Raw genomic sequence first — 27,268 nt, forward strand, 5'->3', positions numbered from 1 at the left:
GAAAAGTTTCCATAATTAATGAAAAACATCAATCCTCAGATCCAAGAAACTCAGATAACACAGTGAAACATAAATACAAAGACAACTTCACAGGCATATATATCATAGTCAACCTACTGAAAATCAAAAGAGAAAGAGAAAAATTTAAAGGCAGCTAGAGAAAAAAAGGCACATTAGATACCCTGTCTTCATGAGTGCCATCATCAGCATCATAGTGAGAAGGAAAAGGAGTAAGAGGAGAGGAAAAGGAGAAGGAGGAACAGGAGGAAGAGGAAGAAGAGGAGCAGGAAGGAGAAGAAGTAGAAGGGAAGAAGCATTAAAACCAATTTTCCATTGGAAGTGATGGAGACCATAAGACAATGGAATGAGATACCTTTAATGTCATGAAAGAAAAAATAATCCAATCCGGAAGTGTGTATCCAGCAAAAATGCTTCTCGAAATTAAGATAAAATACAATTATGCTTAAAAAGACAAAAGCCAAAAGATTTTATCTCCAGGAAACCGTCATTCTAAGAAATGCTGAAGAGATAGAGTCCTTTTGGAGGGATGAGGGTTATCAAAGAAGGTAAACACATGTGAAAGTATAAAATAATTTTTGAAAATTTTGTTTCATTTGTTTAAAGATATTGGCAGTTTAAAGTAGAATAATAACCTTTTTATGGGGTTATTATGTAGAAGTAAACATATATGACAATAAATGGAATAGTACTATTGGTATCTTCTTACATTATGAAGTAATATAACATTATTTGAAGTTAACTATGATAAGCTAAAGATGCATATTGTAATCTGAAGAGCAACAACAAAATAACACATAGAGACATATTTAAAAGGTCAATACGTGGGATAGAAAAGAAAACAACCTGATTAATCCAAAAGAAGGCAGGAAATGAGAAACTTAAAAACCGAAAAACAGGAAACAAATAGCAAGATGCAATACTTTTAAACTCAATATTACCAATAATTACATTAAATACAAAGACCAAGAATGTTGACTAGATAAAAAAGCAGTACCCACTATATGTTATTTAAGGAATGCTCTTTAAATATAAAGACACACACTAGATTAAATACAAGTATGAAAAATATGTACCATAAAAATGATAAGGATAAGAAAGCAGATGAGGCTATATTTATATCAGAGGACATAGTCTTCAGAACAAAGAGTATTGCTGGAGATGGGAAGGGATATTTCATAAAAATAAAAAGGTCAGCTCCTCAGGAGGCATAACAGTCCTAAATATGTATGCACCTAATAATAGACTGTAAAAATACGTGCTGGGAAAATTAACAGAATAAAGGGAGGAACAGAGAAATTCACAATCCTAGTGGCAGATTATAACACATCTCTTGATTGAGTAGACAAAATCAGTAAATACACATAAGACTTGAACCACAATAGCAAACGATTTCATCTAAATGAAATTTATAGAACTCTACAACCAAACACTGCAGAATACACGTTCATTTCAAGTATACATAAAACATTCACCAAGGGGCCGGCCCCATGGCCGAGTGGTTAAGTTTGCGCACTCTGCTTCGGCCGCCCAGGTTTTGCCAGCTCAGATCCCAGGTGCAGACATGGCACTGCTCATCGGGTCATGCTGAGGCGGCATCCCACATAGCACAACCGGAGGCACTCACAACTACAATATACAACTGTGTACTGGGGAGTTTCAGGGAGAAGAAGAAGAAGGAAAAAAAAAGAACATTCAACAAGATGAATAAGGTGGACCATAAAACACATCTCAGTAAATTTCAAAGGCTTGAAATCAGGCAGAGTATGTTTTCTAATAACCCCATAATAATTAGAAATTACTAACAATATTCTTTAGAAAATATCCAAATATTTAAAATTTCATAAACACACTTCATGAATTAAGAAAAGAATCACAAGATAAATTAGATGATGTTTTGGACTGAATGAAGCTCAAAAATAACATGTGAAAAATTTGTTGGATGACAAAGTCAGTCAATTTGGGCTTCTATAACAAAGTACTCTAGACTGGGCTGCTTATAAACAAGAAATATTTGTTTCTCACAGTTCTGGAGGTGCAGAAGTCCAAGATCAAGGTTCTGTCTTTTCGCTGTGTCCTCAAACGGCAGAGGGGGATAAGATGTCTCTGGGGTCTCTTTAAGAAAGGCATTAATCCCATTCATGAGGGCTCCAGCCTCTCAAAGGCCCGGCCTCCTACTACCAGCACATTGGGGATATTTAGGATTTCAACAGATGATGTGTGGCGGACACAAACCTTCAGTCTGTAACAGTAGCGTTTATAGAGAGAATTATGTATTAAAAGGATAATGAGAAGAGATCTTTTAAATAAAAAATTACAAGCTTCTACCTTAAGAACCTAGAGAAAAAAAAACACATTAAGTCCAAAGTAAATAGAAGAAAGAAAAAAATAAACATAAAGGTAGAAATCAACAAAATGGAAAACAGACACAAAAAGATAAAAAGATCAGAAAAGTAAAATAAAATGGAAAATATTAATAAAATCTTCATACTTCTTGTAAAACAAATCAAATAATAAAAAGAGAAACCATAAAAAGCAATATCAAGAATAAAAGAGGACATTCTTACAGATTCTACAGACGTTAGAAAGAAAAAAGATATTAAAGACAACTTTATGGCAATATATTGAATACCAAAAAGAAATGGAAAAGTTCCTTGTTAAAAAAATTAGATTTTAATAAAAGTTTTACTACCCAAACAAAACAAACCCAAAAAACCACCCTCTGATCCCTCTGATCCCAAGTGGATTGGCCAGCAGTCAACTAATTCTATCAAAGACTAAAGAGAGTAAATAACATCAATCTTACAGAAAATGAAGGAGGAAAAAGAAACACTTTTGACTCATTTTATAAACCTCCATGATGCTAAAACCAAAACCAGGTAATAATACACTATAAGAACAAAATAACATCAACAAAAACAGACAAGTATCCCTCATGAACATAGACATAAAAATTCTGTGCAAAATCTTAGTAAGTTGAGTTCATCAACATATAAAATGGATAATACAACTATATTTTTCCCAAGATAGAAAGATTGGTTTGACATTCAAACACCAATCAATGTAAATCATCACATTATAGAATAAAGGGGAAATATCATATGATTAATCAACAAATGCAGAAAAAATGTTTGATAAATTCAGCACCCATTCATTGCAAAGGTCTTTCAGCAAACTAGTAATAGACAGTACCTTTATCTGTTTTATAAACGACTTCTATGAAAAAAAGTTTATAGATAACATCATACTTAATGTTGAAACATTGTATGCTTTCCCCCAGAGGTCAGAAACAGGGCAAGAATAGAACACAGCAATAAAAATCACATACATACAATCACTTGATTTTTTGAGAAGGGGCCAATGTAATGCAATGAGAAGAGGAAAGTCTTTTCAACAAATACTATTGGAATTACTGGATATCCATATAGGATAAAATCAACTTTGACTTCTATTTCACTCAATAGACAAAGTTTAATTTGAGATGGATAATAGCTTAGATGAATCATAGCTAAAGCCATAATGTTTCTATAAGAAAACGTAGAGCGTCTTCACAGCTGTAGTTTAAAGATTTCTTAAATAGGACAAAAAAAGCACTATCTGTAACAGAAGAAACAAATGTTAAATTAAAATTCATCAAAATTGAGTACATCATTCCATAAAAAGATACAGTAACAAAAATGAGCAGGCAGCCCACAGACTGGGAGAAAATATTCTATTCTCAGTACATATATAATCACATTTCAAGCAAAAATGGGCTGCATGTACAACAGGGGTTCTATAAGATCAGTACCATGTAGTCTGGGTGTGTAGTACACGTTGTACCATCTAGGTTTGTGTAAGCACACTCTGTGATGTTTGCACAATGATGAAATCACCTAACCACACATTTTTCAGAACGTATCCCCCTTGTTAAGTGACTCACGACTGTATCTGATATGGCTTTGTGTCCAAAATACATAAAAACTGTATAAATTTATAAGAGAAAAAAAAGCAAATAACCCAATTACAATAGGAAAAATATTTGACTAGACACTTTCCAAATAAATGTATAAAAATGACCAATAAACACATGAAAAGACACTCCATATCATTATTTACCAGGCAGATATCATTTCATTAGGCTAAATAAAATAAAGAAGTCATACAAAAACAAACTTTGATGAGAATGTGGAGCAACTGGAACTTTCATACTTTGCAGAGAATGTAAAATGGTGCAATTACTTTGAATGGCCATTTCTTTCTTTCTTCTTTTTTTTTGCTGAGGAAGACTGGCCCTGAGCTAACATCCATGACCGTCTTCCTTATATGTGGGATGCCTACCACAGCATAGCTTAACAAGTGGTGCGTAGGCCCGTGCCCAGGATCCGAACTGGGGAACCCCAGGCTACAGAAGCAGAATGTGAGAACTTAACTGCTGCACCACTGGGCCGGCCCTAAAGGCAATTTCTTACAAAGTTAAGGACACACTGACTCTATAAGCTAGCATTCCACTCCTTGGTATTTACTCTTCAAAATGAAATGTCCATAAAATGCTTATAAACATATGTTCATAGCAACCTTGCAATAACCTCAAACTGGAAACATGCAAAATGGCCATCAATGGTTTAACATATTGTAGAATATTCACACAATGGGATATTATTCAACAATAAAAAAGTATTAATTATTCCTGCCCCCAATAGAAAGATGAGTGTTTTCTAAGAATTATCCTAGCAGTGTACATATTTTCTACTAATTGAAAATCTGAGGATTTCAGTCTTTACTTCTACACAAATGACTGCTAAAATAAAAATATACCTTTGGCATCAGGGCTTAATTAACAATAGCTTTCCTGATTTCCTTTATTCACTCATTCAACGTTTTATTTATTTGCTACTTACTACAGGATAGACATTATTTCTATTACTATATTTGGAAACACATAAATAAGATTCCTACTCACGTGGAGATAATGTTGTGATAATAGCAATCATAAAAGCATAATAATTTTACATGTATTAAAGGTGTTATAAAGGAAACCAAAAAAAGAAGAAATATGGTAAAATATGATGATGAAAGGGGAAATGTGGTAAGAACAGGGATTAATTCGCTAGATAGGATAGAGGTAAATTCCATGAAGATTGAAACATCTGCCCTGATACCTGAATGATGAAAATAAACTATGCAAAGATTTCCTAGAGAATAGGAAGTGCATATTCTAATAATTTAAGATGTACCTCAATCATCAGGGATATTATTTGGGATTATGGTTGACTTTTCTTTCAAAATTATCCTTAATATGGTCTTTATATAACCTTTTCAATAATAATGTACTAATTCAATCCAGTCTAAAAAACATGCAACAAATACACTTTGCCAGTTTCAATTCTGTATTTTAAGAGACTATCAGCTAATAAACTTGTAATCAAGTAGGTATCCTAAAATAATTTTAAAGAATTGGAAACATATATATATTTCATAAACAGAAAATTTTGTATATTTAAATGGGCAAACTAAAATACCTTGAAAGAATTTAAAACAATTTAGCATCTTAATTAGGCTAGTCAGTGCCATGTAACCCTTGTTTATAATATTCCCAGGGAATAAAGGTCTCTATTATTCTAACAGGGGAAAAAGGTCTCTATTACTCTAACAACATGATATAAAAGAAAATCTGCCACAGCCCTCCAAAAGAGCAAAGATTTGAATTTCTATAAATTTTACCTATGACAACGTCGTTCTGGAAAAAATCAGCCAATCCATAGACACAGAACTACTAGTTAAGATTGAAATGACTTAGTCTTCTAGATCTTAAAAATCTAAACTAAATAACTAATGCTGCTATAAGTGTGAATATCTATTCCTGAACACATATCTCTCGGGGATCATTTTGGCCTTTGACAATCAGTTCAGATGGGTTATCCTGGTTCATGGAAATGGACGGGCTAGAGCAGATACAACTCCTTCCGGCCAGATTTGTTTGTTTTCATCAATGAGTAGCAACTGTACACCGCATCATTCGCTTAGACACAACTATTTTCATTCCATTCTTTCCTTGTTATTTCTCTCACATTGCCCTGGGTTTAGAAACTTCACCACACCATGTCCAGTTTTGAGGCTTTAGGTAGCAGGCTATTACTGAGAAGTCTATACAAATCACAGAATAGCCAGTTTCCTTTTGATGCCTCTGATTCTGCCCCATGTCTGTATTCCTTTTCTTCAAAGCCAATCTAAAGATCTCTATACAAAGTTTTCCTCTGTAAACATGAGCAACTCCTGGGGTCTTTTTGTTGATGCTTTGCAAATCAATGTAATGCTTTTGAGTCAAGGAAACCCCTGAACATAACTATTTTATAAACTTGTAAATTGTGGAAAGGGGGGGCTTAGAATCCCTTTCTATTACTTTGAAATCACGTTGTGAGCTAAATGTTATGAAGATTAGAGTTACGAGATGTGATCAAAACTTTCAGTGAATTTTTTCATTTTTTAATCAGATTACTTAGTAATTGTAGAACAGGTATGTTTTCAGATTTACTTATCTTTGTATTGCAAATTTTGCACTTCAAGAGCAACATCATTTTCATTCTACTTTAGTGAAACTTTATAAAACTAAATTAGATAGTGTCATTTAAGCTGATGGGGTCACTCAGAACTGTACTTGTTTATTTACTTTTATCAGAAAACCTCTAAAGAATTTACTTTCTCAATTCTAAATAAGCTTCCGGTGGTGCCTGAGGGAAATTATTTATTCACTCTATTGGTGAGTAAATAAAGAACATGAATGAAGAAAGAGCTGAGTAGGCTCAGGCAGGCTAGAGAAGACTGAAACAAATTCCCGAAGGATCTGTGGAGAGCAAAGAATATTTTCCCAAGGTGTATTGTAGATGTGACCTGCATCTCATTCTCCAACCCACTTTCCGTTCCTTTGACCCCTGTAGAGCAGAATCACGTAAAGCACTGTGATTTCTGAAGATCAGAATGCAAACTGTAAAAATAACAAAAATTTAGGCCCAAAGCATGCAGAAGAAAGTATGATCTAACTTTACATTCTGCAAGAATGACAACTAGCATGAAAACAATCCAATACAAAACACAGAATAAATGTAGTAATGATATGAGTCATGTAAATACATTCATTTTCCCTTATTTCTCATGTAATTTGTTCCAAGTAGTATTTTTTGTCTTATTGCTTAATGTATCTTTTCTAAATTTCTGGTTTTCTTGACTTAGACTTATCCTAATATAGGCTTCCGTGCCTACTTTGATTTATTTTTCACTGTCCCACAAGATGCACACGTTCATGAAGAGACACAGACGTAGCATCTTCACTGGCTAGGCCATGGTCGTCATTCTCTCCAACACAGGCTCACTCTTTTAGCTCTGTTTTCTCAGCTGGGGTACCTTGCATTGCATCTTCTAATTCTGAAAATACTCTTGCTCCTTGGAGGCTCCGTTAAAGTTCTATACAGTATAAAACTCTCTAACTCTAATTCTTTATCTTTTATTAGTGTTTTCTAAACTTTGTTGTCAGGCTGCCTGAAATCTAGTGTCAGGAAGAGGTGATTCAGAAGGTGAAATTGTGTGAGTGGTCATCGGAACATTGGCGAAACAAGCACTAGACGTCAGAAAACCAGTAAGTTAAAGACAAAAAAGGGTCTAAACCAGCAACAGAAATGTGAGAAAAAACCCACAAAGGACCCCTGCCAAGTGCAGTGGCATTGTTGTTGCTGGTCCTTCTTGTGGTTTTCAATTTCCATGTTTAGATGCTTTAGCCCCCTAGAGTGTGTTAGAGGTCCTGAGGAACTCATGATATGTTGCTGCCTTCACTAATCTCTTTTTTGCTGTAACACTCAGAAATCACTGCATGGTCAGAATAGAAAATTATGAATATCTTAGATAATAGCCAGATGTTTAAAATATTATATCTATAGAAGACTCTAGAGATAATAGAGTGCAGAACTTTTCACCATTTTTTTTCTTTTGTCTTGGACTGCTTTGGAAGTCTGGTGAACACTGTGGACCATTTTTCAAAATAATATCTTCACATGCATAAAATGTAATACATGGGATTACAAAGAAGCCAACAATATTGAAATATACTCGTCAAAATATTTTGAAAACATCTAATTTGTGATACAGTAATATATGTCATTATATATTAACATTATAAAGAGAGTGAAATATTATTGTCAATATTTTCAGGTATCTGCAACATCTGTAATGTGATACAAAAATATCTGTGATTGTGATGTCTCAAAGTGTCAAACTCAGGAGTGCCACTAATTCTTCTATGACTATCTGTCTACATTCATAGTGGAAGGACATACTAAATTTCTATTAGAAGCTAGTGAATGAGAAAAGTTTTTCTGCTGTTCAAACTCACAGGCCCTGTGAATTCTACTCACAGACCTCCCTGAGAGTCTGCGAATCCAAGATTTAGAACCCTGATCTAGTGAATCCTTTCCTTTCACATGTAAGGAAATGACGGAGGAGGTGCAGCAGCTTGCTCAACATCATAAATCTTAGTTGGAAGCATTGGAATGAACAGAAATTGCATCTTCTCCTATCAAGACTAGGGTTCTTAACATCACACTTTGCTAATTCATGAGTTTTCATTTTAAGACGGTCACAATGTTACTGTGTAAATTGGAGGCATATCTTCATAAATCCTCAGAAAGCATCCTGTAAATGGAAGATTTATTACATTGTGGTCACCTCTGTCTTGTAAATTACTGCCTTTCACTGGAATGATCTGTATATTAATCTATCTCTACCAATAGCCAATAAACTCTTGTATAAAATCACTGTGAGATATTTATCTCATTACCCCAGGAACCTTGTATTGGGCTTAGTGTGCTTGTTGGAACTGAATTTAATTTATTAATTTGTGCATTTATTATCTCACTGTCCTTCATAGTTTGCTTTTGATTCCTGGGGCGTATTCTTGTTTCCTTACTGGACTGAAAGCTCCCCGTGACAGACAATTCTCTCAAACTTCCGCACCCCCACAGTGCTTAGCACAATGCTGGGCACACTTAACAAAGATTTCTACAAAGGAAATAAAGTATTTTTGAGAAGGGGAGACAATTTAATGATTGAGATAAGTTAAAACATATTTTTAAATGTTTCCCAAAATGCTACAGAAAACAATTAATATGAATTTTGCTACTGATGAGCAGCTTTGCATATTTTATATGTTTGATGAATAATTAAGATATAATATTTTCAAACGCTTCTATGAATGTATTGGTTTGGAACAGTCGATACTTTTTAGTTATTCCCCAAACAGATAACCTAGACAAAGAGCATTTGCCAGTCTCACCCTAGACAGAGAATTTGCTATTGTACTCAAAGGATGGTATTCTAGAAATAAAAGTACATTGCATCTTGGGATATTTAAGAAATAAATTTAATCTGGATTTTCCACCAACCACAATTTTCTCACTCCTGTTATGTTTGGATGTCATCTAATTTCACAGAAGGTTTGTTTTCCTTACTGCCTTGGGGGAATTCGCTTCTTCGCAGGTCTGATGACCTAGTCTGTTGTGGTGAGTGGTTTTATATCTTACTCTCAGGCTGTTAGCCAACTGAGCTGACTCCCTAGGATTCTGCTATTGCTATCTCAGGTCAGGTTGAGATCTAAATATAATACACAAAGATAACTCCTGATATTGGGTGTTAAACTATACACCATTAACATGGGTAACATTTTCCAATCCTACTAGCAACTTTCCTTAACAGTTTTTAATACCTTTTATAAATAAGAATTTTTAAAAATTTATTTCCATTTGAGACATGGCAGCAATAGGAGTTTATAAATGATCAGATAATCTTTGCCTATTCTGTCTTGCTGATTGTCTTTTTAAATGGAGTTTCCATTATCTCACTATACTAATTAATTTACTTAACACCCAAGTCCATGGGTTTTACTAAATTTGATAGTGGAATCACATTTTATTAAAACTCATATTTTATTTGTATTTGAATTTAAAATTGGCCAATTTCAAACGTAATGGTAACTTTTAAAGGCAAAAGTTCATGAGATACCCAAATGAGGATGTTTTAGGTGATTTTGAATTGCTCTAATGATTTAATAAGTAGGATGATACTTTAAAGTTTTCACCGTGACATAGAATCTTTTTGGTTGCTGGAGATAAGAAGCTATTACTATTCGACTACTAGTTTTCTTTCTTTTCTCTTTTCTTTCTTTCCTTCCTTTCTTTTTCTTTCCTTTTGTTCTTTCTCATACTCTCTCTCTTTCTTTCATTCTTTTGTTACTTCCTTCTCCTTCTATCAAACATTCACAGCATACCAATAATAACAATAATAATAATAAAAAATAATTTCACATAATTATTTTCAAATGTTACCTCATTACATTCTTATAATAATCTTGTGTGGTAGATATTCTCTCTTTTTCTTTTTTTTAGGGAGAAATATTCCAGAGGATAATCACCTTTTCTTATTCATTCATCCTTGATTCTTCTACATTAATAAAAAGCTTGGTCACTTAAAACTAATTTTTTTGGGTTTCAATTGTTATTTGATCTTTTAATACACTCATTAATCATTATTGATCCAATAATGTTTATTATCATGGAATAAAATGCCTAATTTATTTGTCAATGCACTACATAAAATTACCCCCAAATCAATTTTAAGGCAATGTATTACTCATAAGAAACTCCATACTTTGACAATGGTCTCATCATAATTCACATCCTGATTTCTTTCTGTTATTATAGACGGCAGAGTGGCACCACTATGTTATTATGATACCACGTATGTTGTAGGAGAAGTGACACTTGGGTGAGTCAAAGAACAATGGTGGTGGTTTATCTACACACCTCCTCATATACACGAGGCAGGAAACTCACAGCCAAGTTAAAATGGAACTACATAACATCACAAACTCATACACACCAGAACCACCTCTTTCTCTCTTTCATTCTTTTCAAATACTTCTCCCAATTGCTTTAAAAGGAAAATGATCTTTCATATCAGGCCCAGAAGTAGAGGGGAATTACTCATCTACTTGAAATAAAAAAAACTGAAAAAAAATCTAATTCACTAGTTACACAAACATTATTTTCAACTGTTTATCCCAATTTCCATTTAGAATAAAAACTTATACCTTCCTTTAATGTTTAAAGTTTCAAAATATGTTATTTATTGGTCAAGAGAAATCAAGACATTGATCATTTTAGAGTATTTGTTTTCAAATTCTATGTGCACCTGTTGCAATACTCAATCAGAGGGTCAAGCAATGCATCTTACTATTGGACTAAAAATCGCCATGATAAGTAGATGTATAAATTCACATCAAATAAACTTACTTTATCATTGAATTTGAGCATTATATTTCGTTACAATATTTATTTGACAAGTATTTATTGACCATTGACTATGTGCTATATAATTTCCTAGGTGCTGGGGATATAGCAATGAACAAACAAAACAAAAAGACAACTATTCCAGGGTTACTTGGAGCTTATATTCAAATGTGTGAAATATATGTCAGGAGGTAAAAAGTGCTCTGAAGAAAAATTAAGCAGAATGATGGCTACAGGGATTGCTAATCAGCAGGTACAATTTTAGATAAGGTGATCAAGGATGACGTTATTGTGAAAGTGACTTTTGAGTGGGAACTTAACAAGGGGAGTGAACACTTGAGGAACTGCCCACTAGGCAGAGAAAACAGCAGGGGAAATGGCCTTGAAGTAACAACATGCTCAGCGAGGACAGTGTGGGTGGAACAGAGTGTGCAAGGTGGAAATAGTATAAAATGAGTCCAAATAGGTAAAAGGAGAAAGTGACCGTGTGGAGTGTCAGAAAGACTGAGTGAGACGGGAAGTCATCAGAAACTTTTGTGTGCAGAAAAGTGATTTTTATATTTAAAATATTACTGTGGCTCATGTGTTGAGAATTTAGTGGCATTTGTGGACAAGAACAGGTGAACAGGCAGAAGCAGGGAAGCCAATTAAGGGACTGTTCCAATAATCCGCATGAAATATGAAAGCGATTTTTGCTGAGGTGGTATTGCTTGAGGTGCTGTGAAGTAGTCAGATTTGGGGTAGATTTTGAAGGTAAAAATCAACAGGATTTACCTATAGATTGCCTATTGCCTATAGATTGTATTTGGGCTCTGAGAAAAAGAGTCTGGAACCTTTGGAAAAATCAAGTTTCCATTTTAATGGGAAGACTGCGGGAGTATGAGGATTTCAGGGGGAGTATTAGGAATTTGGTTTAGAGCAAGTCAAGTTTGAGATGAGAATTAGACAACAAAAGAGAAGGTAATTAGAGAATTCAAGTAACAGGTGTCTGAAATTCAAGTAACAGCTGCAAGCTGGGTATAGAAATTTGGAAGTCATCTGCATAAAGCCATGGGAGTAGATGAGATCACTATTCAAAGAAATGTAGACAGAGAAGAAACGAGGGCCGTGGACTAAACTTTGAAGAATCTTAGCCTTTAAAGTTTGAAGAAGTGAGGAAGAACAAGTAAAGGGGGTTAAGAAGGAGAGTTCAGTGTGGTAAGAAAGGAATTAAGACTGCTGTGACCTGGAAACCCAGAGAAGAAGATATTTCAAAGAGAGTGAACAACTGTGTTTCTATTAAGATGACTAATAGGACTGGTTTGCCAAGTTACATAACTACAGATTTTACCAAGGTTGAGAGGAGCAGTTTGATGGAGTGTTAGGTGTGAGTTATCAGGAAGAGAGATTTTGGAGATAAAAGTATAGATAACTAAAGAAATTTTGCTGTTAAGGAAAGTCGGGAATGGGATGGTAGCTGAAGAAGGATGTGCGGTCAAGAGAATTTATTAAGAGAAAGCATAACAAATTAGTGTGCTCATAGGAATAATCTTATAAAGAAGGTAACAATTGTGATGAAGGATAGAGATGAGAGAATTGCCTGAATGATGTCCTTGACGAGGCAAGAAGGAGAAGGATCTAGTGCTCAGGTGGAGGACTGAACTTAGAGGAACAGAAAGCTCACGTATTGTATATTTTGTATTATATTAGTGACTACTGCTTGTTTAAAACAAGCTTCATGAACATTTTTGCTTTCATATTCCAAAGAACTAGGTCTCATAAAAATCATGCAGAAATTGAGAATTTTTATTTGTCCTATTTTATAGATGAGAAAAATTGTAAGTAAACTGGATTCAGAAATCCATTACAGTCACAAAATAGGCTGCAAAAGTTGAATTCAAATGTTCTCACCCTTCCTGGGGATTTTAATTAGAAATTGACTCAGATCAGCCCTCAACCCAGATAATTTAGATTCACCTCATGCCTTTCGGGGTGGTACTGTTTCCAAATTTACCTGTACATCAGAATCACTTCTGGGATTTCGTCTTGATTTGTTTTGAAACAAAATCTCTGGTCTAAACCTTTGGATAGTCTCATTCAGTGAATTTGGGGAGGGAATGGGTCATCTATACTTTAAAGCAAAGCATTGCAGTTGTTTCCAGAGTGGCTTCACTATAGAGTCAGACACATAGACTATATTAAATGTCTTTCTGCAGTAGATATCCTCTGCAAGCCAGATATATTTTCCATGATGAATAAAGTCGAAGTTATGAGAAGTTTAGAATGTAGTTTTCATGAAAAATGACTTCCAGTGGATTGCCATTCCTAATTAATAATGTTAGATACATGAATTTCCTTTTTATAAAGATTGGAGGGACTAATTTGGTGTGAAAGGGAGAGTGGTAAGACCTAATTAAAGTGTTGGTTTTCAGTTTCATCTGGTGAGCCCAAAGTCGGCGAGGAAGTGTATCAGGGGCTGAATCAGGGGCTCTGAAGAAGACTTGCCCCAATTTTAACCATAATTACCTTGCTTTCGAGGGCTCTGTTTAATATGTAACTTCAAAGAATATTAATATTTTATTCAAATCTTAAAAAAAAGACCGAATTAGAGAAATAGTATTCATCCAGGACTCAAGACCCCAAATACTCAAATGCTTAGTCAGCTTTCTAATATCACTGCATCCTCCATCCAAAACAGTTTTGTCAAACAACACTAATCGATCAAAAGATGCTTGCCCATTAGTCTCATATTCATTGACACAACACTCTAAACAAACAGTCCCACCTTTATGGAGACTGCACAGAAATAAATCGACTTGACAATTTTGCCCTAGGGTAATTGGAGGGACTTAGATGAACAGAGATAAAACAAATCAAAAGTGTGAGCTTTGCTCCTACACTCCACAGTATTCTTCTGATAAGCTGGGCTAGATACAGGCAACTTTAAGAATTATTTGCACAGAGTAGGTAGATCTAATGCTTAGAACAAAATTAAACTTCTTTGGTCCTTCCCCCACTAAAATGCACTCTCATTCTGGCTATTGCAATCTGACAACTGTGATTCATAAATTAAAGAGGGATTTAATTTAAAAACATAAAGAAATATTTTATGTTAGTATAGGTTGACAAGCAGAAATCAAGATAGAATTAAAAACTGAGAAATTTCTTATGGAAAAAATCTGTGGGAGAGAAAACTGGGAGGCTGAGAGCCATCAGACCACCTTACAAGTCTGACTCAGAGCGAAAGAGAAGAGGAAAGAAGTTTGCATGGAAACGCCTTACACTGTAGTGTCATTGTAAGGGAATTTTGGCAAGGTCGCTGGTGAACCCTTGAGCCAAAGTCGCCCAATAAAGGAGAGCAGCTCCTCCAGGAACAAGCCTACATTAGCATCTTTATCATGCTCAATCGTGGGCTGAGAGCAGCCATGGGAAATGTGGCCTTCACACAAACGTTGCAATAGATTTGAGAGGTTGTGGCTGGAGCCCTCAATTACACTTTCTACAATGGGAGATTTGAGAGGCACATTCTCATAACCACGTATTTATATTCTAAAGATGTGACAAATTGAAATGGCAAGCAATAGGATATATTAGCATGAGGAAGCCATTTGGTATAAACCTAATTCGGCCTCACTTTGTTTTTTCCAAAAGGACCCAACTGTGGCTGTTGAGCACGCATTGCATATCTGCTTTAAAACATTTCCTATGGCAAGAACAAAGGCCCTTGAGATAAAGGTGCAACTTCCCCCCACATTGGCATTTCCTTAAGGGACAAGCATCATTCCTTAGGCTAGGAGCTGATTGCTGTGCTCACCTTTGACCACCCAGCTCACCTGTGACCTCCCCCCCCCCAGCTCCAGACAACAGAACAGCCACCCTGCTGTGTTCACCAAGACAGCAAACCTATCTGCTGTTTCCATCAATCGCTGTGCTGACAGAGCATTCTCTCGACTATTGTAAAAGGGACATTTCAATCCCATGTGAAACATCCTCTCTGGGGGTATACAGCCACTCTGTGCACCCCACTTCTTCTGTGCCCTTTCTTCCTTTGGGAAGAAAGGCCCCGGGCCATGGTCCTCAGATTTCAGCTCAGAATAAATTCACCCAAATTTTCATTTATAGATTGGTTATAGATTATTTTCATTGACAGACATGTACTTGCATGTCTGAGTTTTTTATTTATTTTTCCACTGTTACTGACTTCACGTGTAACCGCCCCTGACACAGGAAGGATTAATAATCACCAGAAAAGGCTTGCCAACAAACTGTGACCTGGAGGTGAGAAGGCTGGTTAGCCAAAGACGGGTAAGATCTCCAGTGGGAGGCAACCTAAGCCAGGCACAGCCGCCCAGGGGCACAGATGGAGACACGATATCAGGAGCAGGAGGGGTTGCAGCCTAGGAGGCCTTGCATGCTCTGAGATAAAAATATACGAGCACAGCAATAACATGATAATATCAAAACAGAGACCGAGGGAGGGCTCCTTGAGAAATCACTAAGAATTCTTGGCATCCGCTGATTACATTGTCCAGAACACCTGTGTATGTTTAACAGCTGTAAGCTATTTATATATTGAAATGCTGGTTTTAATAAACTCAGAGTGACCATCAGCCCTCTCCGCATCTATCCTGGTGTGTGCATTGTATCGCGACACCGACATCAGGTTAAAACTTTGCTTCCAATAACTGTAGAGGCTGGAGAGTACCCCAAATTCAACTACAAGACCTGAACCAGAGAACCTGATACTCCGTCTTTTCATATTACCACACAAACACAGTGTAATGTCTAGTTTTCTATTTCTTCCTACTATTTCTAGAGTCAAAACCATAAGGGAAATGGAATGTACTTCTGTTTCTATATAAAATGAAGGTGCTTTTCCCAAAAGGCACCATTAGGAAAGACTGAGAAGGTGCCAGTCTCAAGACTGTGAACTGAGCTGCGCTCTACACAGCACTGACTCCCTTCATTCCTCAACCTCACCGGCTAATGGAATATGCTCCTTCAAGGGGCAAGATTTATTCACAAAATGACTCCATTGAAAAATGTACAAGGAGTGAAGTGGTTCTGCCTTTAGGGTGATGAAATGCTTTATGCTCTGTTTGTGAAGTGATTGGTGTTTACTCCAAGTTATCTCTGTGCTTTGGCTTCCATTTAAGATTGCCAGGTGTCTGTCTTTCTGTGGCAGAAATTTGAGGGTATTTAAAAGGGATGAGAAATATTCCTGAAGTTACATTCTTTCACTCCAACCACAAACCTGGGCTGGTCCTGGAGACACAGATATGAATACGCACAGTCTCAAGCATGAGGTTGCTCACAAACTCTTCAGGGATTTAGCGAATTTGTATTCTGGAAGGTAGATAAATGTAACTTTAGGGATCTTGAGATTTTTGTTTTAGTCTCAGTTCTGCTCTGAGACTTTGAGAAAATCATGTAAACACTTTAAATCAGAGGTTTCTTATCTGAGCTGACTGAACTAGCAGACCAATGTGAATGATACCTCCAGGAATTTACAGTATGGCGGCCCTACATCATAGTTACTCTCCCATCTTTCAAAATCTATTATTTTAATTGGTAATATAGAAGATCTCAGAGTGGAATTTCTATAATAGTGTTCAGCTGAGGGTGTGTACGTGTGTGCACGTGTGTACATACACACATATATATATAATGGCAAGATTATATTAGGAAGAAAGAAACAATCTCATATTATAGCAGGAGGAATTTTTGAAATAGTCTGTGGAAATGAAAATGAAGCAGAAAATTTTAGAGTCAAAAAATATCTTAGTCCATATTTTTATTCTTTTTTTGAGGAAGATTGGCCCTGAGCTAACGTCCGCTGTCAATCCTCCTCTTTTTGCTGAGGAGGATTGACCCTGAGCTAACATTTGTGTCCACATTCTTACATTTTATATGTGGGACACCTGCCACAGCATGGCTTGATAAGCATTTCTAGGTCCACACCTGGGATCTGAACCAGCGAACTCTGAGCTGCCAAACTTACCTGCTATACCACCGGACTGGACCCAATCTATATTTTTTTAACAAATCTGTTTTTGATCTATCTGCAACGTATTCAATTGTGGTTATTTTTAAAAAATACAGATTGCTGGGCCTCACCACAGACCTAATAAAAACTCCTTTGATCTGGGGCCCAGGAATCTTAATTTTTAGCAAAATCTCTGGATTGTTGTTTTACACACAAGTGTCTAGAATCATTCATCTGATCCAAATATTGCATTTTATAAATAAAGAAACTGAGGCTCAGAGGTGATAATACACGTTTATTGAGTGGAATTGATCGAAATGGTCCAAATAGCTAGTATTTGAATTCCAATTGAAATAATATCATTCATTTATTTTTTAACAAAAATCTATTGAATATTTACTCAGGTACAACGTTAAGTGTTTCTATAGATTAACTTATATAATACTTAAAATATCTCTATATTATAACAGCTCAGAAGTTATAACTACTTCTCAGGAGACTGTGCCTAAATCCTTTAAGTAGCTTGCGTATGTTCTGACCGTAGTAAGCTGGTAGTCTTAACCCTAAAACTCATGCTCCTTAGCTCCCACAGTGTTTCCTCCCAAGGCAGAAAGAAATTAAAATTTACAGTGTGCCTACGATGTAGCAAAAACCTTTACACACACTGTGTCATTTAATCTTTCCCTCATTGAATTAGATAACTTATACATCTCACTTATGCAAAACAGGAAATCGAGACTCAAGCATTTAGAAGAACAGGACTAAGATCAGAAAAGCCCAGGCATTGTGACTATGACTAGATACATGAGACTTCTGCTGGTTGGAGTGTGAGCACCTGGACCTTCTGAAAGAGGGTCAACGCAGACCCTCAGCTCCTGACTCCTGAATTGCATTTATTACTGACGATGCTGGAGCCCAGCCCCACTGCACTGGAAGGTCCCTCCGGCCTGTCAGCTGAGTTATCAATGGTTATGTGTTTCAATCAAGCAGTGAAATGAAGAGAAAACAAACGTGGTTATTTTCCCATATTTCAGTTTGCTGCCTAGGATACTGTCAGCTGGGACCATACATTATGGTAATGTTATTGCAGCATTGTCTTCTTTGCATGCCAACGGGGACAGCTTTTGTTCTTGAAAACAGTACCTCACTAAAATCTGGAAGTACCTGGTTTACATATTCATTGCCACTTCTGGCTTCCTCAGGGACCATTTCAAAGTACTAGACGATGGTAAGCAAAATAGTTATTCGATTCCCATGAACGAGGTCATCATAACATCTGTTTTCTTCAACTTTGCTATCACCTTTCTTTCTGCAGTGTTCACTTCTGCTGGTGATTCATTCTGTCATTTAAGAGCATTTTCGGTGACCTGGAGCCTCTTGTCTTTCATGTCAATTTCTTTCAAGTCGTTTTCTTGCCACAGCCTGGCCGGCAAACTATAACTGACTGAGTAACCAATGAAAATTCCTTAAATTCTCCGCTTTCAAACCATACAAATGTCCTTTCCCTCCAGCAAATTGAGCAGTGGTACTTGACAGAGTGGACATAAACATTTCTGTTGTCAGTTCTGGAAAAAGAAGGACAAAAGTCCTTGGTCACCCACTTCCATATCAAGTAACTCTAAGGCATTAGTCAATATCTTATAGAACAAAGAATTTCCTAAACAAATATTTTAGGAATCATTTTACTTATATTTTAAAATCTATGTTCTTTAAGAACTGGAAACTTTGAAGAATCTTTCAAAATATGGAATTCCCACTGACCCCTAAAGTCATCAGCTTTCAAATGCAGATTCCTTTTGGCCAAGGTGGCTGTTTACATGGGTTCACATAAGGGGGTGAATAAGACTGGATTGAACTAGCTTGTTATTGTAATGTGTTAGAAGCTATCTCAATCTGAAAGATAATGTACAGCTATAGTCCTCAAGGAGAACCAAAGTCAAATGAAAGGAGAGATATCAGATGTCAGGTTCAAGAGGTTGGTGTTAGGGGAAAAAAAAAGGTCAGGAGCAACAACGTGGGGCCGACTGAAAATTAGAGTGCATTTTTGCAGCCATTCTTTGATGCTCTCTTTCCAACACTCCTGCCTCACCCCACGGAACACATCATCATTTTCTGTCAGTTCCACTCTGTGCTATGCCTCAAATACCATCGTTTTCCTCCAACTGACCTACAATGCCTGCCAGTCTAAGCCATAAGAGACTATCACGTGAGCCCTTCACTTGGTTTTCAGCCTCTCTCATTGAATCATCTCATTCCATGTTCTATAAAGCACTTATAGTCAGTGGTGTATTTAGAAAGTAAACCAGATCATTTTGCTATCCTGCTGAAACTTTTCAACAGTTATTCATTGCTCTTTATGGCTTGTAAGGTGCAGCATGATTTTACGCCTATCTGCCTTCCCCTCTTCGTCTTATACTTTCATGCTTCACTCTCCGACTTCGTTGTACTGGAGCCACACCTGACTTCTCTTCCTCAGATATACCCTTCCCAACACAATCAGTGCACTTGCTCATTATTTTGCAGGTCTTCCACCAGCTCTTCAAATGATTGACATTAACACCTTTTGTCAGCTTTCTAATCAAATATCAGCCTCTCAAAGAGACCTCTCTGACCAGTCTTTCATAGTAAGCTCCTAACACTGGCATTTTATTTCCTATCGTATCACTTCAGTTACTTCCTTATACCATTCATCTCGATGAGCAATGTGATGGATTCCATGGATTGCTGCACTCAGCCTCTGCTCTACCACCCAGCCAGGTTGCCTTCCTAAACCACAGAGAATGATATGTGAAAATCTATACTTCCTAGACTCCTTTGCAATAGGATTCTAAATGAAATTAAGTATTATATGACATTTGGAAGGTAGAAGAGAGGTACAGTTTATCTCCTTGCTGCTTTTCTTGACCAGCAAGGTTGTAGAGATGAGATTGCCAAAACACTGTTGAAAAGATTGCATTTTGTGTTTCAGTATGTACCCTGGTTTCGTGCATCTCAGACACAATAGCGGTAAAAAAAACCCCAGCTTCTTGAGTGTAGTTAGGCAACGTTGGAGTGCTGTTGAATGTAAGACCAGTAGTGGCAGGCCTGATTTTCATTTTTTCAGCCTTTGGACCTATTTTGCATTGCATTTCTCTGTTAAATCTCTGTTTCAAACCTCTTCTGTTTAAGGTACCTAGAGTATTTTCCTTAACTGCACTGAACACTGATCGGTTAATGCACTGATCGTATTTATTTGTTTGCTCTCTATATTTTGTCCGCCTCCACTAGAATGTAAACTTAAAGAGGACAGGGCCATGTCTCATTCAGGACTGTACAATTGTTCAACACTAAAACAACTCTGGCCCAAAGTAAGGACTAATGAATATTGATGGAACACATAAGTGGATAAATTACTACAAATGAACCAAGTTTAATTCATTCAAGAAATAGGTCAAAGGTATCTAGATCATAGTGTCTTTGGTGCTGATCTTCTTTGTATATTTATTTTGGACTTAGGTGGCTTTGGGGAAAGAAACTCCTTTAGAAACCAATATTATGTTGCCCAGGTTTTTGCTTTTCAGGATACATAAATGTTAACAGTTTCTATTGAATAGGTTTTCATTTAGGTGTCAACGAATCCTGGTGAAAAAATATGAGAGCTAGATTAGAAGCTTTCATCCATAGCAATGGCTTTCAATGAAGTTATTGCTTGTCTGACAATCTGCATATTCATCCTGGTGAATAAAATCTTATTTTCATAACTTGCGCTTTGCATGAGGAGTCTGGAAATAGCATACATATTGGCTGAGCTGCAAGCTTCTGAGTTACTCTGGCTCAGGCGTTTAGCCTTTCTTCACTTCCAAGTCTCCCTTCCTCTCCTCTCCTTTCTTTGTTTTTTGAATATGAATTAATATCACACAACAGGCTGACTAATGCGGCTTACAATGTCATCATTCACAGAAATGAGTCAGCAGCTCTCACTAAGCAACTCTGCCTGGAGGTAGCTTTAGACGTTTTGAAATACACGACTTCTTCGGATGGAAAGGGGCCCCCCAGTCAAAATGAAATTGTTGTTTATGTTACTCTTCTTTCCCACTTGCAATACTTAATCAGTCACAAGGCCCTCTTGTCTTCTTTTCTTCTTCTGGAAGTTTAAAGATGATCCAGTGCCCATCACTAATGGCCAGATTGTAAAGGGTTTGGAGCCGGTGCTGTTATTGGATGCACTTATGAAAACTCTGTTCTCTTCTATTTGTTTCTTTCCTTTATTTTTTAAGTAACATGTAACTTTCTAGTGTCTATATAGATAATATATATTTTTAACCAGCTCCCCTCAAAAAAAATTATAGGTGAAGGAAAACCTGTCATGTTGAGCTATTCCAAAAGCAGCATGAAGGGAAAAACAATCAAACCACTTTTTTCTTTTCCTAAGGCAGTTTTGCGAGCTCTGAAGCAAAGAGCAATTTTAGCCAATAAAAACTGATTCTTTCAAGTGCAGCAGGAAAATGTGGCTCATTGCAACAGAGGAGGGAGCTGGAAGCCAGAGGATTGATGTTGCCTGCTTCCATCGGCTTTCATGAGTTCCCTCAATGCCCTTGTGATGAGCAGCATTCAGTGTGCAAAGAGCTAAAAAGGCACACAAATGTGCATGTTGATGAGCATAACCACACACCATTCACCAGCGGCAATATGCTCCTTCAGATCCTCTTTTATGTTGGGAGAAGAGAGAAGAGAAGAATATGTATTTAGGAGTTCTCTTTCCGTTTACATTGGAAGAAAAAGAGAAGGGACACTGGCTGGGGGATTGAAATAAACCAACAAACCAGAGAAGAGCTAAAGGAACGTAAAGGAGAAAGGGCCAGAACCCAAGGAAGTACATTTCTCAAAACAGGGATGAAATTCTCTCCTTATGTTCTTTGTTCAAAAGAAACCAAGCAAGAGGACCGACATGGCATGCAGGCATGGAACCAGAAATAGAAGGAACAAGAAGTGGATTCTACTGGGACATCTAATGCTTAAAATGTCACACCATGAAGAATGATTTTTATCAACTCTACTCGTTTCCTTCCTTCCTTCCTTCTCTCCCTCCTTCCTTCTTTCCTTTTTCTCGTTCTTTCAATTGCTGGACTGCAGCTAGAGATTATATGGCCTAGCCCTCTCCCCGTGAATATGAAGGATCAGACACCTCTTGAAAAATGACCTGCCGTTAAATGACCTGCCAAAGATAATGCTATCAATTCCTATAACAGTTGAAAATATAACTCAGGCTCCCTGACTTCCACTCCAGTGCTCATTCGACTGTACAATCCAATATTATTATTATCACTAATATTAGTTGGTATTTCTTTATGTACCTCAAGTATCCTTGAGGATTATCTGTAATGCTATTTTCCTAAATTTAGCGTTGTGTAAAATGTGCAATTGACATTGATAAAATACGTTTTTAAAGAAGTTTGAAATATCAGTATTGAATTGCAATGAGAAATTACAAAGTTATATTTTCTGTTGTCAGGAAGTTGGTTAGTTCATCTGGAGCCAAGATCAAACAGCAAGTTCTCAATCATTTGAAGTAAAATCCATTCTATGTCTGATATTTCCAAAGTGCAAAAGAGAAGAAGATAACTATTGTAGAGTTTTAAACTTACTGCTAAGAGGTCATGACTGAGTTCCAACAACTGAGATTTTCGGTAGAATTGAATGATATGGTAGATTTCAAATATAAGGAATAAAGGACATGGCAATGAAAAGGAAGTGCCTTGGATCATGCTACTGGGGATCTTTATGTTTTTAGAAAAATATTGCTAGAAAGTATTGGCTGTTCTGAAAAAAAATTAAGTGATTAAAGTCAAATATGAAAGCCATGGTCTTAACACCTCAGGTCAAATAATATTTCCACTCAAAATATACAAATAATTGAAACAAAATATGTTTTGTTCTAGGAAGGTATCAATCCAAGAAAGTGAGTTAATATCCAATTTTTCAATTTACATGTGATAATGAAGCCCAGTACCTGAGGGCTACTGTAAATATTCAATAAAATGACCTTCCAACCTTGTTATGAAAAGAAGTTAATCTTGTCAATTTGCTGTTTTTTGTTTAACCTAAGGGGTGACTCATGGGTCACAAGGATTTATGTGCTTTTCTACAGTAGAAAAAGAATGCCTTCAAGGATCACCAGATAACCAGCCCCCAGCTGTCAGAAGTCAGATTGACCAGGGGCTTCTCAGGAGTGAAAGAAACACAATTACTCCTTTGTTTTTCTGAAACTCCTTCTGCTTAGTCCCTTAGCTCTATAATCCCCCCCTGCTCTCTTCCTGTTTTAGGTGGATTTGAGAGACCCTATCCTCCTGCCTTCTCATTCTGACCAATTCAAATAACCTTTCGCCATCTCCAAGCAGGTTGTCTCAGTGATTGGCTTACTGTGCATCTGGCAGATGAATTTGAGATTGAGAAGTTTGGTGTCAACATCACCACCATAACAACAAGAATAATCTCAATGTTTTTTAAAATTCATAAAAATGGATTCATATATCAAAAGGAAACACTAAAAGGGCTTCTTAAAATCACGTAATCTAGACCCTTGATTTGATAAGGAAGAAAATTAGGGATGGAGAGTAAAGTACATTGCAAAGATGTTAATTGATTTACTTAAGTTCTGAAAATAATTATTTTCAGAATTCAAGCTAGAAACCAATTCACCTGTTTTTTTCCACAACATTGGATATTAAACAGTGGGTAGAATAATTACGGAGAGTCACAGATTTATTGCAAGTGTTATGTTAATCCATAAGTAAGACAAGCCTTGCCTATAGGCTTGAATAATAAGCTTTGCTTAAATATATACTATCTTTCACACACACAGATAATTAGTGTAATTAATACCAAAGCATTTACAACTATTGTTGATTTAACAGTAGTTTTCCTCATATTTTTTTAAGTTCATTAAGAATCAATGCATTTCCTAATGTAAGACTGACTATTAAAGGGGAGCAAAGCATATCACCCCAAAATATGCCTCTTTCACATATTGATTATTTCAAGCTGATTATTTTAAAAAAGAAACAGCAGACACTAGAGAAGCTCAGAAAACCAAATGGAAGTTACCCTTGTCTCAAAAAAATTAATAAATATAAGGTCAATCTCCATTTGTAAGGGTGTCTCCCTCTCTGTGCCAGGAAGAGAAGGATGACTCTAAATCTCTACAAACTCTAAGCAATTGAGAAGGCACTGACTTAAATCTGTATAACTTTACTTTTGTTTACTGTGCTTTTTCTGGTAACTTCCCATAAATGACTCCCCACCTCTAATATCTGCTTTCATCTTTAGCTGAACATGGTATTTAAGGTGATGGCTTCAGCCATTTCAGAGAGTTACTCAGTTTTCCTTGGTATCTCTCATGTCTACAGGAGGTATACGTGGCATGAAACTTTTGCTTGTTTTTCTCCTGTTGATGTGTTTTGTATCAATTTAATTATTAGACCAGTCAAAGAACCTCGACGAGAAGAAAGGGAAACTTTAAATGCCCCTTCACTATTATCATTTGAAAGTTTCTCAATATTTTTGGTATATAAAGGGGACCTCATGTTTGAAAATATTGAGAAATACAGTTCTAATCCATGAATGAATTATCCTTAACAAGTCAGGATTTAATGTTGAAGTTTAGCATTTAATTTTTGGGCAAAAATGTTGCCAGTGTAGAGGAGGAAGAGCTATTCCTCTCCCCTCTAGTTTCTTCTGGCTGGTGTAAAAGTTAAATTGACATGAGACAGAATGACAGGAGAAAATGAAACAAAGTTTAATAACATGTATTCATGGGAGAAACCCAGGAAAACTGAGTAACTCACTAAAATGGCCAAAGCCACCACCTTAAATACCATCTTTAGCTAAAGACAAAGGAGGATGTTGGGAGCGGTGGTTTGGGACTTCAAAGGTGAGGCAAGCAATTCACATGGAGGTGAAAAACCAAATGTCTGGTAAATAAATGTCTGCCATACCTAGTAAAAAAAAAAAAAAAACAGTGGAATATGAGGAGGGCTTTGATGAGGTGGGCCTTGCTATGTTCCTCCCTGTCTACCACGCCTAGTTTATGATGTGCTACAGTTATCCATGGTATTTGCTCCTTCTTGGGACAGGTCTTCTACCTTAAATTATTTTAGGCAGCTAGGGTGAATGTCAAACTTTCTTTCTGAGTCCTTGTTCTCAAAAATAAGCTTGCTAGGGGGCCTGCCCTGTGGTGTACTGGTTAAGTTTGTGTGCACTGCTTTGGTGGCATGAGTTCATGGTTTCAGATCCAAAGAGCAGACCTACACCACTCATCAGCCATGCAATGGTGGCAACACACATACAAAATAGAAGATTGCCACAGATGTTAGTTCAAGGTGAATCAGCTAAAAAAGAAAAGAAATCATACCAGAGAGACACACTTTGGAGTAGCAAATTCTGACCCCCTGCACCAAGAACCTGGGTTCTGGGCTAAACCATAATTTAAAACCATCTGGAAATTTTCTTTATTATCAGCTTGGTTCCTACTCTTTCAAGCATTGTCACATGCAAATTAATGTTATACTTTACTTATATGCATTTTTTAATTGGTAAATGTGACCAAAAAATTACACTCAGTCAAAACTCAAAGGATGTTATATATCAACTTGTAATTTTTGCTTTTATAGGTCAATCTTTTTGTGAAGTGTATTTCTTTTTCTTGCCCAAATTACTGGATATTCTGGAACATGAGCATGCTAAAATTGGCTATCAGTATTGTATAATGACTTTTGGAATGTCTTAGGAGGTGATTTTGAAAAGTTTAGTTTTGCATAAAATCAAACCATATTATATATTATACTCTGATTCCAGAATTATCCTGAGAAGCATCCAAATGGGGTTGAGCACCTAGACCTTGAAGTTGCAAAGCCTTCCAGTGCAGGCACCTGGTGGGCTAGGACTCTACTTGTCGAGGTTTCACAATGGCACCCAAGTCACTTCAAAGTAACCCATCAAAGGCAAGTTTGTCAAGAGTAAGAAGATTTTCAAAGGACTTTGATCACCTCAATTAACCAAACCACAGGGACCCAAAACAAAGCAATTAGCACATTTAAATAACACAGGATGGTGGAATGCAGTCACTATTTTTGGCTTTCATAATAAAATTTTTTTTCAGTCACAGATTGAATGAAATGCTGCTTTTCTGGAGGTACTTGTAAAAAGAACCGATAGAATGTAACGCTGTCTTTAAGGTCTTCTAGCAATTCTTCCTCAACCTCAGCACCTCTAATTGTATCAAAATATTTTAATTATCCAAACCCACATTTTCACTTAAAAGTAAGTACAAAGAGTGCTCCTAATATGACAATAGGGGAACAATTTAGAATAAGACTCTGGGGTAAACTTTATAAAGATGTATTTTGTTAAAAGTAAACGGGCTTGGAATTGGGAGTGGGGGAAGGGAGGTGACAAAGAAACCCTAGACAATCTAGAGCCAAATATATCATATATTTCATGTTTAGGTTAAACTTGTGGTTTTTGAATGGAACATAAAGATAACTTGCCAGAGGTAGACATAATAAATTATGGCAACAGAGAGAGAAAGAGAGAGAGTCTTTTCATTTGTAACACAGTATTATAACTGCCTTATAGTGCTGTTGGAAATGCAAAGTAAAATACATAAAAATAGTATAGACTGGACATTATTTTAACACAAACTGTTTCTTTACTTTCTTTCTTTTTAAAAATCTAACAGGAAAGAATACCTACCAAGTTCTTCTTCCCTATAAAGTGGTTTAAAAATTAACACAAATATCATACTTGTTAGATCTGGAAGAAAAGGCATGAAAAAGTCATATGATACCTACTTAAAAGATAAAAGAAAATTGAGGTCTACAGTGGTGTTAAAGAAAAAATTATTCATGACACTCATGAAAGTTGGTAAAGCAGACTTTATCAGGGAGATACTACAACAGGGTTTCGTAGTAGGGGAAAGAGATCCGGCTCTACTCTG

This window comes from Equus przewalskii, chromosome 14, assembly GCF_037783145.1.
Source record: "Equus przewalskii isolate Varuska chromosome 14, EquPr2, whole genome shotgun sequence".
Taxonomy (NCBI): domain Eukaryota; kingdom Metazoa; phylum Chordata; class Mammalia; order Perissodactyla; family Equidae; genus Equus; species Equus przewalskii.